The 8,987-nt window shown below is 39.4% G+C and overlaps 1 pseudogene; it reads right to left on the reverse strand.

Moving 5' to 3' along the window:
- Positions 1–620: 620 nt before the first annotated feature.
- LOC115278778 lies at positions 621–5,009 on the reverse strand (annotated as a pseudogene).
- Positions 5,010–8,987: the final 3,978 nt, after the last annotated feature.

Below are 8,987 nucleotides of genomic sequence, written 5' to 3' on the forward strand. Positions count from 1 at the left end.
TTAGTCATGTTGAGAAAGTTCATAGCTATTTCTAGTTTGCTGTATGTTTCCACTGTTAACTTTGATCAGATGCTATTTCTGTATCTATTGAAATAATTATATTTTGCCATTTATTCTATTAATATAGCAAACTTACATTGCTCAAAGTTTAAATGCTGCACAAGTTTTCCATTTCAAGGATAGCTCTATTTGCTCATGATATATCACCCTTCATACATACGTATATATATATATATATATATATATATATATATATATGCATGTACATATACATATACATGTATTTCTGGATTTGATTTTCCAATCTAATATTTTATCAAACATTTTTGCATTTATGTTCCTGACAGATATTCGTCTGTAGTTCTCATCCTTTGTGGGATCTTTGGCTTTGGAATCAGGATAAAAAACTGTCTTCATAAAATGAGTTAGGAAGTGTTTCTTTCACTTCTGCTTTTCTGAAAGAGTTTGTATAGGATTTGGTATAATGCCTTCCTTAACTGATTGATAGGATTCAACTGTGAAAGTACCTGGACTTTATTTGTGAATGTGTGGGATTTTTTTTTTGACAGAAAGTAGGATTCATTGGGGGTCATGAATGAGGAAGAGCAGTGGTGAGGCTTTCATGAGTGCAATGCCTGCCATTTGTCCAAGAGGCCATGATCAGGGATGTATTTGACCCCACGGACCATCTGGAATGAGTTGCTTTTCAGCCTCCCTGTCTTCAAATGCATCCACATTAAACTTAATAAAGCCTACTTGGAAATGTGGATCTTCTGGCAGCCAGGGAACTTGAACTTGGCCCTGCCTAGGGCCTCAATCACATGCTCCTGTTCTACAGCTGGGTACAGATGCCATGACTTGGCCAATGTTCACTGTGCACTGGGACTTTCCAAAAGGACCCCACATACCTGTCCAGAGCCTGTCAGCCTCATCACAGGACAACATTTTGTTGATACGAATGGTGTGGAAGGGTTAGAGCCACTCTGGGCTGTGAAAACCATTTATTTTACTATAGCTTTCACCATGTACTTGTTGGAACAAATACTGGGCAGCCGGTATTTGGAGGAGTGCTACTCATATTAATCTGACACCATGTGGCCACATAATGGAAACTCATCCACTTTTGCCCTCTTCTACCCCAGGTCAGAGACGCAGATCTTGGCATTAGAGACACCTGTGCAGATGCCAGACTTTAGATTCGGCTTGTTCTCACCATACTGGTAACACCAGGTGGGGTGGCAGCACTCAGCAGTGCCAGAATCTTCAGTGGTGCACCAAGAGAAGAGCTGAATGTAAAATCGTTTTTAATTAAAAGTTGATTTTTAAATTGAGATAGCAATCCTCGTGTTTGCCACTTCTTGTGTCAGTTTTGGTCATTTGTGTCTTTCAAGGAATTTATCCATTTTGTGTAGGATATCAAATTCATTGTCATGAAGCTGTCCATAAAATTTCCTTATAATTTTTTAAATTTAAATTTGTAGTGAGTTAACATACAGTCAATATTGGTTTCATGAGTAGAATTCAGTAATTCATCACTTACATACACCACTCAGCGCTCATTCCAAGTGCCCTCCGTAATACCCATCCCCCATCTAGCCATCTCCCACCCACCTCCCTCCATCAACAGAGAAAAACTGAGGGTCCTTATTATTGTTCTAATGGTTGAAGGTTCTGCAATGATTCCCTTTTTTTATCCCTAATATTGTTAATTTGTCCTTTTTTCCTAATGAGTCCAGCTGGGATTAATCTGTTACATTAATCTTTCCAAACATTAGCTTTTAGTTTGAAGAGTTTTAGCTATTGTTCTGTTTTCTATTTTATTGATATCAGTGCTTACCTTTATTATTTCCTTCGTTAAGCTTGTTCTGGGTTTAATGTATTTCCCTCATGGTGAAAGCTTACTTTGATCATTAGAGACTTTTACTTCTGATATAGGCATTTAGTGCTATTAGTTTATCTCTATGTCCTGCTTTAGCTCTGTACATTTCTTAATTTCTCCTGTGATTTTTTTTTTTGTCTGACCCAGTTCATTAGAAGTGAGTCATTTAATTTCCAGGATATTTTGGGTTTTCCTGGTTACCTTATTTTAATATTTCTAATTTAATTCCACTGTGCTTAGAGAACCTACTTGATATGATTTCAATATATTTAAATTCATTAGGGCTTGTTTTGTGGGTCAGAATATAGTCTATCTTAGTGAATCTGCATTTTAAAAGAAAGTGAAATATTTATTCTGCTGCTGGTGGTGGAGTGTACCATAAGTATCACTTAAATCAAAGTGATTGACAATGTTGTTAAGATAGTCTACATCTCGAATGACTTTGTCTAATTTTATCAATTGCTAAGAGATGGCTGTTAAGTTCTCCAACTGATGTAGGATTGATCACTTCTTCTCTTGATTTTGTCGAATTTGTCTCATGTTTTGGGTGCGCACACATTTATAATTATTATGTATTTCTGATGAAGTGATCCTTTTGTCTTTATTAAGAGCCTCTTCTCGGACTGTACAATATTATTAAAGTCTATTTTATTTGATTTTAACATAGACCCTTAAGCATCCTTGTGCTTATGGTTTTCATTGCATATCTTATTTTCCATATGTTTACCGTAACCTTCTGTATCTTTATATTCAAATGGAATCCTAGTAGAAAGCAGTGGCTTGTTTTTATTTGTTTTGTAACCCATTCTGACAATCTTTTTGATTATTTAATCCATAAATATTTATCATAATTATTAATTTAGTTGAGTTGGGTCTATTATTTAAGCTGCCATTTGTCTTTTCAGCTTTATGTTCCCCTCTTTCTTTTTTCCTACTTTTTGGACTATTTGAATATTTTTAAAAATTCCATTTTAGGGACACCTGGGTGGCTCAGTCGGTTTACACAGCCGACTTTAGCTCAGGTCATGGGTTCAAGCCCTGCATTGGGCTCTGTGCTGACAGCTTAGAGCCTGGAGCCTGCTTCTGATTCTGTGTCTCCCTCTCTCTCTGACCCTACCCCACTCACACTCTGTGTGTCTCTCTCTCTCTCAAAAAATAAATAAATGTTTAAAAAAATTTTTTTAAATATTCCATTTTAATATTTCTCCTGGCTTTTTTGCTATGCTTTTTTGCAGTTTTTCAGTACTTCCCCTAAGAATTACAATATGCAGTCTTAAATTTTCATTGTCTACTGAGAGTAAAAATATAACTATTATAGTGTGCCTGGGTGACTCAGTCAGGTGAGTGTCCAACTCTTGATTTCATCTCAGGTCATGATCCCAGGGTCATGGGGTCGAGCCCTACATCGGGCTCTGCATTGAGCATGGAACCTGCTTATGATTCTCTCTCTCCTTTTGCCCACTCTCCCCCACTTCTGTGCTCTCTCTCTAAAATAATATGTACTTGTATTATATTATATTATATTATATTATATTATATTATATTATATTATATTATAAAATAATAGCAGTTATCTGTGTTATAGCTACATATATTATAAACCCTACCAGAAAGAATGTATCTTTCTTTACACAGTTCAATTATTTACAAAGAAACTAGAATGGGGTCCAAAACCAGTCTTTTGCGATATCCAGAGATTCATCTTTTCCAGTACTCTTGTTTCCTGAGGATTCAAGTTTTCATCTGCTCTCATCTTCCTTTAGCCCGAAGAACGTCCTTCAGCATTTCTTGTGATGCAGGTCTTCCGGTGACAAATTAATTTTCTTTTATCTAAAAATGACTTTTTGGTCTCATTTTTTGAAAATACTGTGTGTGAGGAATACAGATCAAGTACATACCTTAAGCTTTGCCTCTAAAGACTTCCTAAACTTCTTAATGAGGTAGAGTGCTTAATTCAAATGACATTGTGCTTTGCATCTGTTTTCTTCCTGTAAGTCTTTTTCTCTCTTCCCTTCTCCTCCTCTGAATGTAAATTTTATCCTCATACTTTGACATACAATTCAAATATCATCTCTTCTTGTGTGCTGTTCTGTCCACTGTGCTAGCCAGAGAAGTGTTCTTTTCTCAGACTTCATATTTATATATTATATATTACATCTTTAAGAGGAAAAGAACCAAATTGTAAGCACAGATGGTGAGGGTATCCTAAGTGAGAGCATTTCTTATCAGAATGTTCCTTTTTGCTTTCAATCCCACGTACCCTGCACTGAGAATTTCATCATGCAGCTATGTTTTTGTCTTGTTTGTTAATCCAATTATGTGTCCTCCTCCTTTAATAAATGTTTCATGTGCTTTCCCATTGCTATCTTTGTGAGATCCTTGATTGCAAATCTGTTGCATTTTTTTATCTTACCTCTATCTACATCTATGGCCCTTTTTTTAAGATCATACTGGAGAGTGCAGTTGGTCCCTCACCGGGGAAAATCTCAATAAACAGGATGTCCATGGAATTGAAAAGTATCTAGGATGTTCCAAAACACCTCTCCATTAACCCCAAAACAGTGTCTGGCTCTGGCCCCAGGGGCAAGTTTTTGCAAAGAGATCCGAGAGAATAAATCACTGCTCTGGGCAGTCGCCTTTAGTCTTAAATGGTATTTTCAATACACATAGAATTCTAGTCTGACAGTTGTTTTTCCTTCAGCATTTTCAAAAGGTTATTCCATTCTTTTCTGTCCTTAAGGGTTTCTGATGAGAAGGTGGCTATTTAACCATCCCTGTTTTCCTATATGCAACGTGTCTGTGCTTTTTTATCTTTGGCTTTCAACAGTGTGCCGCGAGGTGGCTGAGCCCGGTTTTCTGTGCTCATTGTGGTTGCTGTTTGCATAACGTGTTGTATGTAAGCGTTTCTACCTGTCACTGAATTTAGGAAGCGTGCAGCTATGACGTCTTCTAATACTTTTTTCTGCCCCATTCTCTCTCTCCTTCTGGTGTTCCTGTACGTTTGGCCATTCTATCCAACCTAACAAGATATTGGTTCTTTCTCCAAATCTTTTTCCTGTTTTTCATGTTTTTAATCATTTCTATTGCTCTGTCTTTGCATTCACTTACTCTTTCCTCTTTCCTCTGCCATGTCTATTTGACTGTTAAGTTGGTTTCAGCACATGTTTCATCAGCACTCTCTTTTTCGGTTCTGTACCTTCCATCTGCTTATTATTTTATGGTTTTTATGTCTCTGCTGAGACTCCCCATTTCTCCACTGAGATCCTCAATTACTGAAAACATGTTCTGTTTTACTTCAATGCAATTGTTACAATAAATGCTTCAATGCCCTTATCTGTTCTTTCCAGCAATTCCCTCACCTCCAGGTCAGACACAATCCATTTTCTTTTCTCTCGAGAATGTGTTCCATCTTGGGCGATCTTTGTATGTTGGACATTTGGGGATGGATCTTAGACATTGTGAATGTGAACAGATCCTGAGTCCTGTTTTTGTTTTTTGTTGCTTGTTGTTTTCTCTGACAGGGTGGTTTTCTTTGTGTTAGCAGGGAATTTTCTTGGCCGGTCTTAAAGTGCAGATGGTCACTTGGACAGCAGGTCCAGTTTGATTCAGATTTTTTTGTCTTTAGCAGAGCTGCTTTGAGTCTGTTCCATGCATGCCCGTTTCTGGGGTCTGTCAGAGATACTGGTGGACAGAGACTGGGGACCCCTCTTCTACCTCTTACCTTTCCAGGATCACCCCCATTTGTATTCAGTTTCGTGGCTTCACTGTGGTTTTTCAGAAAAACCGAGGGCCCCCACCCCTGCTGTGTGAGCCACGCGGACCACACTCAGCCCCACGGCTACCAAAAGGCATGGAGATGGAAACTCGACTGTACCGACCCAGGGATCCCCTGCAAGCACATGCTCACTCCATTCAGTCTGTGCTTCGGTTCACTGTCTGGTACATCGGGTCATCTTCTAGGCTTGTTTTCTGCCAAGCAAGGAATTGTCCAGTGGGTCTTCGTCTATCAGACTCATAAGTGGAAGTTCTTGCATAAGTTTATTTTTAAAATAATTTTGTACCCAGGGGCACCTGGGTTAAGCATCCACTCTTGGATATGTCTCTGGTCATGATCTCATGGTTTGTGAGTTCGAGTCCTGCATCTGGTTCTGTGGTGACAGCACGGACCTTCTTGGGATTCCCTTTCTCCCTCTCTCTCTGCTCCTCCTTCACTCATGCATTCTCTCCAAAACTAAATAAATAAGATTAAAAATAATAAAATAAAATAATTTTTGCCCAGGTGAAAAGCCTCTATTACATAAGTATTAAGAAACCACTTTAAAAATAAAAAGAGGAGCACCTGGGTGGGTTGGTCGGTTAAGCATCCAACTTCAGCTCAGGTCATGATCTCACAGTTTAAGAGTTCAAGCCCCGCATCGGGCTCTGTACAGACAGCTAGCTCAGAGCCTGGAGCCTGCTTCGGCTTCTGTATCTCCTTCTCACTGTCCCTCCCCCACTTGTGCTGTCTCTCTCTCTGTCTTTCAAAAATAAATAAATGTAAAAAAATTAAAATAAAAGAAATTAAGAGAAAAGAAATTAAAAAACACTTCTTAATCTAAATGTAATGGAAGGAGTTAAAAAAGCTATCTTGTTCACTTGCTGTAGGAAATCAGTAAAGATACCAAATCAAGCAATAAATACCTTGGAGATGTGAGCGTCTCTAATCCTCAAGGTAGAAGTGGAGTAGAATAATTTTTAAAAGAACAAATATTCAGTGAGGGCTTATATTTACTCTTCAGAATGGCATGATGATTTACGTTCTATTTTCATTCCTGTTTTACAGCTGCAGAAATGAGGCATAGAAAGTTAAGTAACCTGACCAAGGTCACAGAGTGAGGGAGTCTGGACATTTCAGGGGAATTTGGGGACACCCAGAGCTGGTTCTTGCCTCCCCTGGGCTAAACTTTAAAAGACTGTCAGTGTCCTTGGCAGAGCGCGATGGCCAACAGACAGAGCAAAGGGGAAGCATTAGCTTGAGAGGTACCCGAGGCCAGGCTCAGAGAGTGCCCCCCGCTCTTTCAGGGGGAACAAAAGACAAACCCACCCTGGACAGGAGGGGCAGAAGGTCTACGGTTGGGACAGGAAGGCTGTCGAGTGCAGGACCCTCCCAACCCGAGGCGCTGTGGAAACATGGCCAGCAGTGGGTCCCGGCTCGAGGCTCACACCAGCAGAAGACGCCGGCCACACTCAGGGGACACCAGCGCAGGACGCAGAAGAAGCAGAGAATGCACAAGATCTGTCACCATAAACCCTTCCTACTCTCAGATGCCGTCAGGGGAAAAGACTGTGAGGGAAGAGCCTTGAGAGACAGCGCTGAAGGAAGTTTGATAAAATACTCCCAAGACGTCCCCCAATTAAACGTGATGTATTAGCTAGCAAGCTTAAGGGTCTTTTCCTTCCCATTCACAGCTGATATGGAAGGGTTTTTTTTTTAATGTTTTTAAATTCATTTTTGAGAGACAGAGAGAGACAGTGCCAGCAGGGGAGGGTCAGAGAGAGAGGGAGATACAGAATCTGAAGCAGGCTCCAGGCTCTGAGCTGTCAGCACAGAGCCCGACGTGGGGCTCGAACCCACAAACTGTGAGATCATGACCTGAGCTGAAGCCAGATGCTTGACCGACTGAGCCACCCAGGCGCCCCTGATATGGAAGTTTTAAAGTAAAATGACATCAGTAACAGAAAAAAATTCTATGTTTTTTTTTCTGTCCACCTGAGGCTTAGCAATTTGTACATTTGGACCCTTCTCTCTTACACCAGCAAACAGACATTGGCAATACAATGTGTTAGTCAGTCCTTGGAGAACAGCAGAATCTTCTAAGAAGATATGGCACATAAGCCAAGAAGCTGATGAGCAGGCAAGAGCAAAGCTAGGAAGAGATTGACAGTGGGAAGCGTGGGAAGGATAAGGTATTTGATGATCTTGCCTTCAATTGTTTCAGCTAATTAAAAGATTTATTTTTTTAAAAAGTTTTATTTATTTTTGAGAGAGAGAGACAGCATGAGCAGGGGAAGGGCAGAGAGGGAGGGAGACACAGACTATGAAACAGGCTCCAGGCTGTGAGCTGGCTGTCAGCACCCCGACGTGGGGCTCGAACCCACGAATGGTGAGATCATGACCTGAGCCGAAGTCAGAGGCTCAACTGACCTCGCCACTCAGGTGACCCTAAAAGATTTAGAGGAAATCATGATTGGTTTGCAGAACTTCAGGTATACAGCTGGGGCTAAACTTTTCAGAATAAGGGAGAAAGCAAATGAAGGTGAAAGTGAACGAGAGGTAGATCATTTGTGCTCAGTTCTCCATAAACTAAATGAATTGTGCATAATGTCTTATAAAAATACAGCAGGATTATTATGGAACTAGAAAAGCTGACTCTAAAGTTAATAATGAAAAATACTAAGCAAGAAAACCAGAACATTTTTGAAGTGTAAGAGCGATAAGGAATCATTTATTGTAGCATATTGCAAATCTATAATCTAATAAAACACAGCATGGATTGATGAAAGGAACAGAATGGAAAGTCCAGAATTAGACTCAAATACGTAAGGTAATTTAGTAAATGATTAATATGACATTTCAAGTCAATGGGGGGGGGTGATTATTCAATCTAGGGTGTCTGAACATCTGGAAAAAATAGTAACAACGCAGGAGCCGTACTGCACACTTTGGCCAAAGCAAATGCAGAAATCTGATGAATAAAACTTTTAAACATCAAAAATAAAACCATTAACATTCTGGAGGAAGCCATAATTTTTTAATAAAATAATGCCAGAATGAAGAGGACCTTTCTCAGTATGAAGCAAAATTCAGAAGCCAACACTTTTTGATAAATTTGGTGACATAAAATTGTTCCTCCCGGAGAAAAATGCCATAAGCAAAGTCAAGACAATGACAAGCTAGAAAACAAATTTAAAAACAAATTAGTCCACAAAGGACTCATTTCCTTAATATGTAAGAAGAAGGACCAACAGGATGATAGGGAATGAGCAAAACTAAAAAGCTAGCAAGAATATGAGAATGTGTTCAATGGCCCTTGTAGAATTTTAAAAACGCAATGGAAGTATCATGACA

This window comes from Suricata suricatta, chromosome 15 (assembly GCF_006229205.1).
Source record: "Suricata suricatta isolate VVHF042 chromosome 15, meerkat_22Aug2017_6uvM2_HiC, whole genome shotgun sequence".
Lineage (NCBI taxonomy): Eukaryota > Metazoa > Chordata > Mammalia > Carnivora > Herpestidae > Suricata > Suricata suricatta.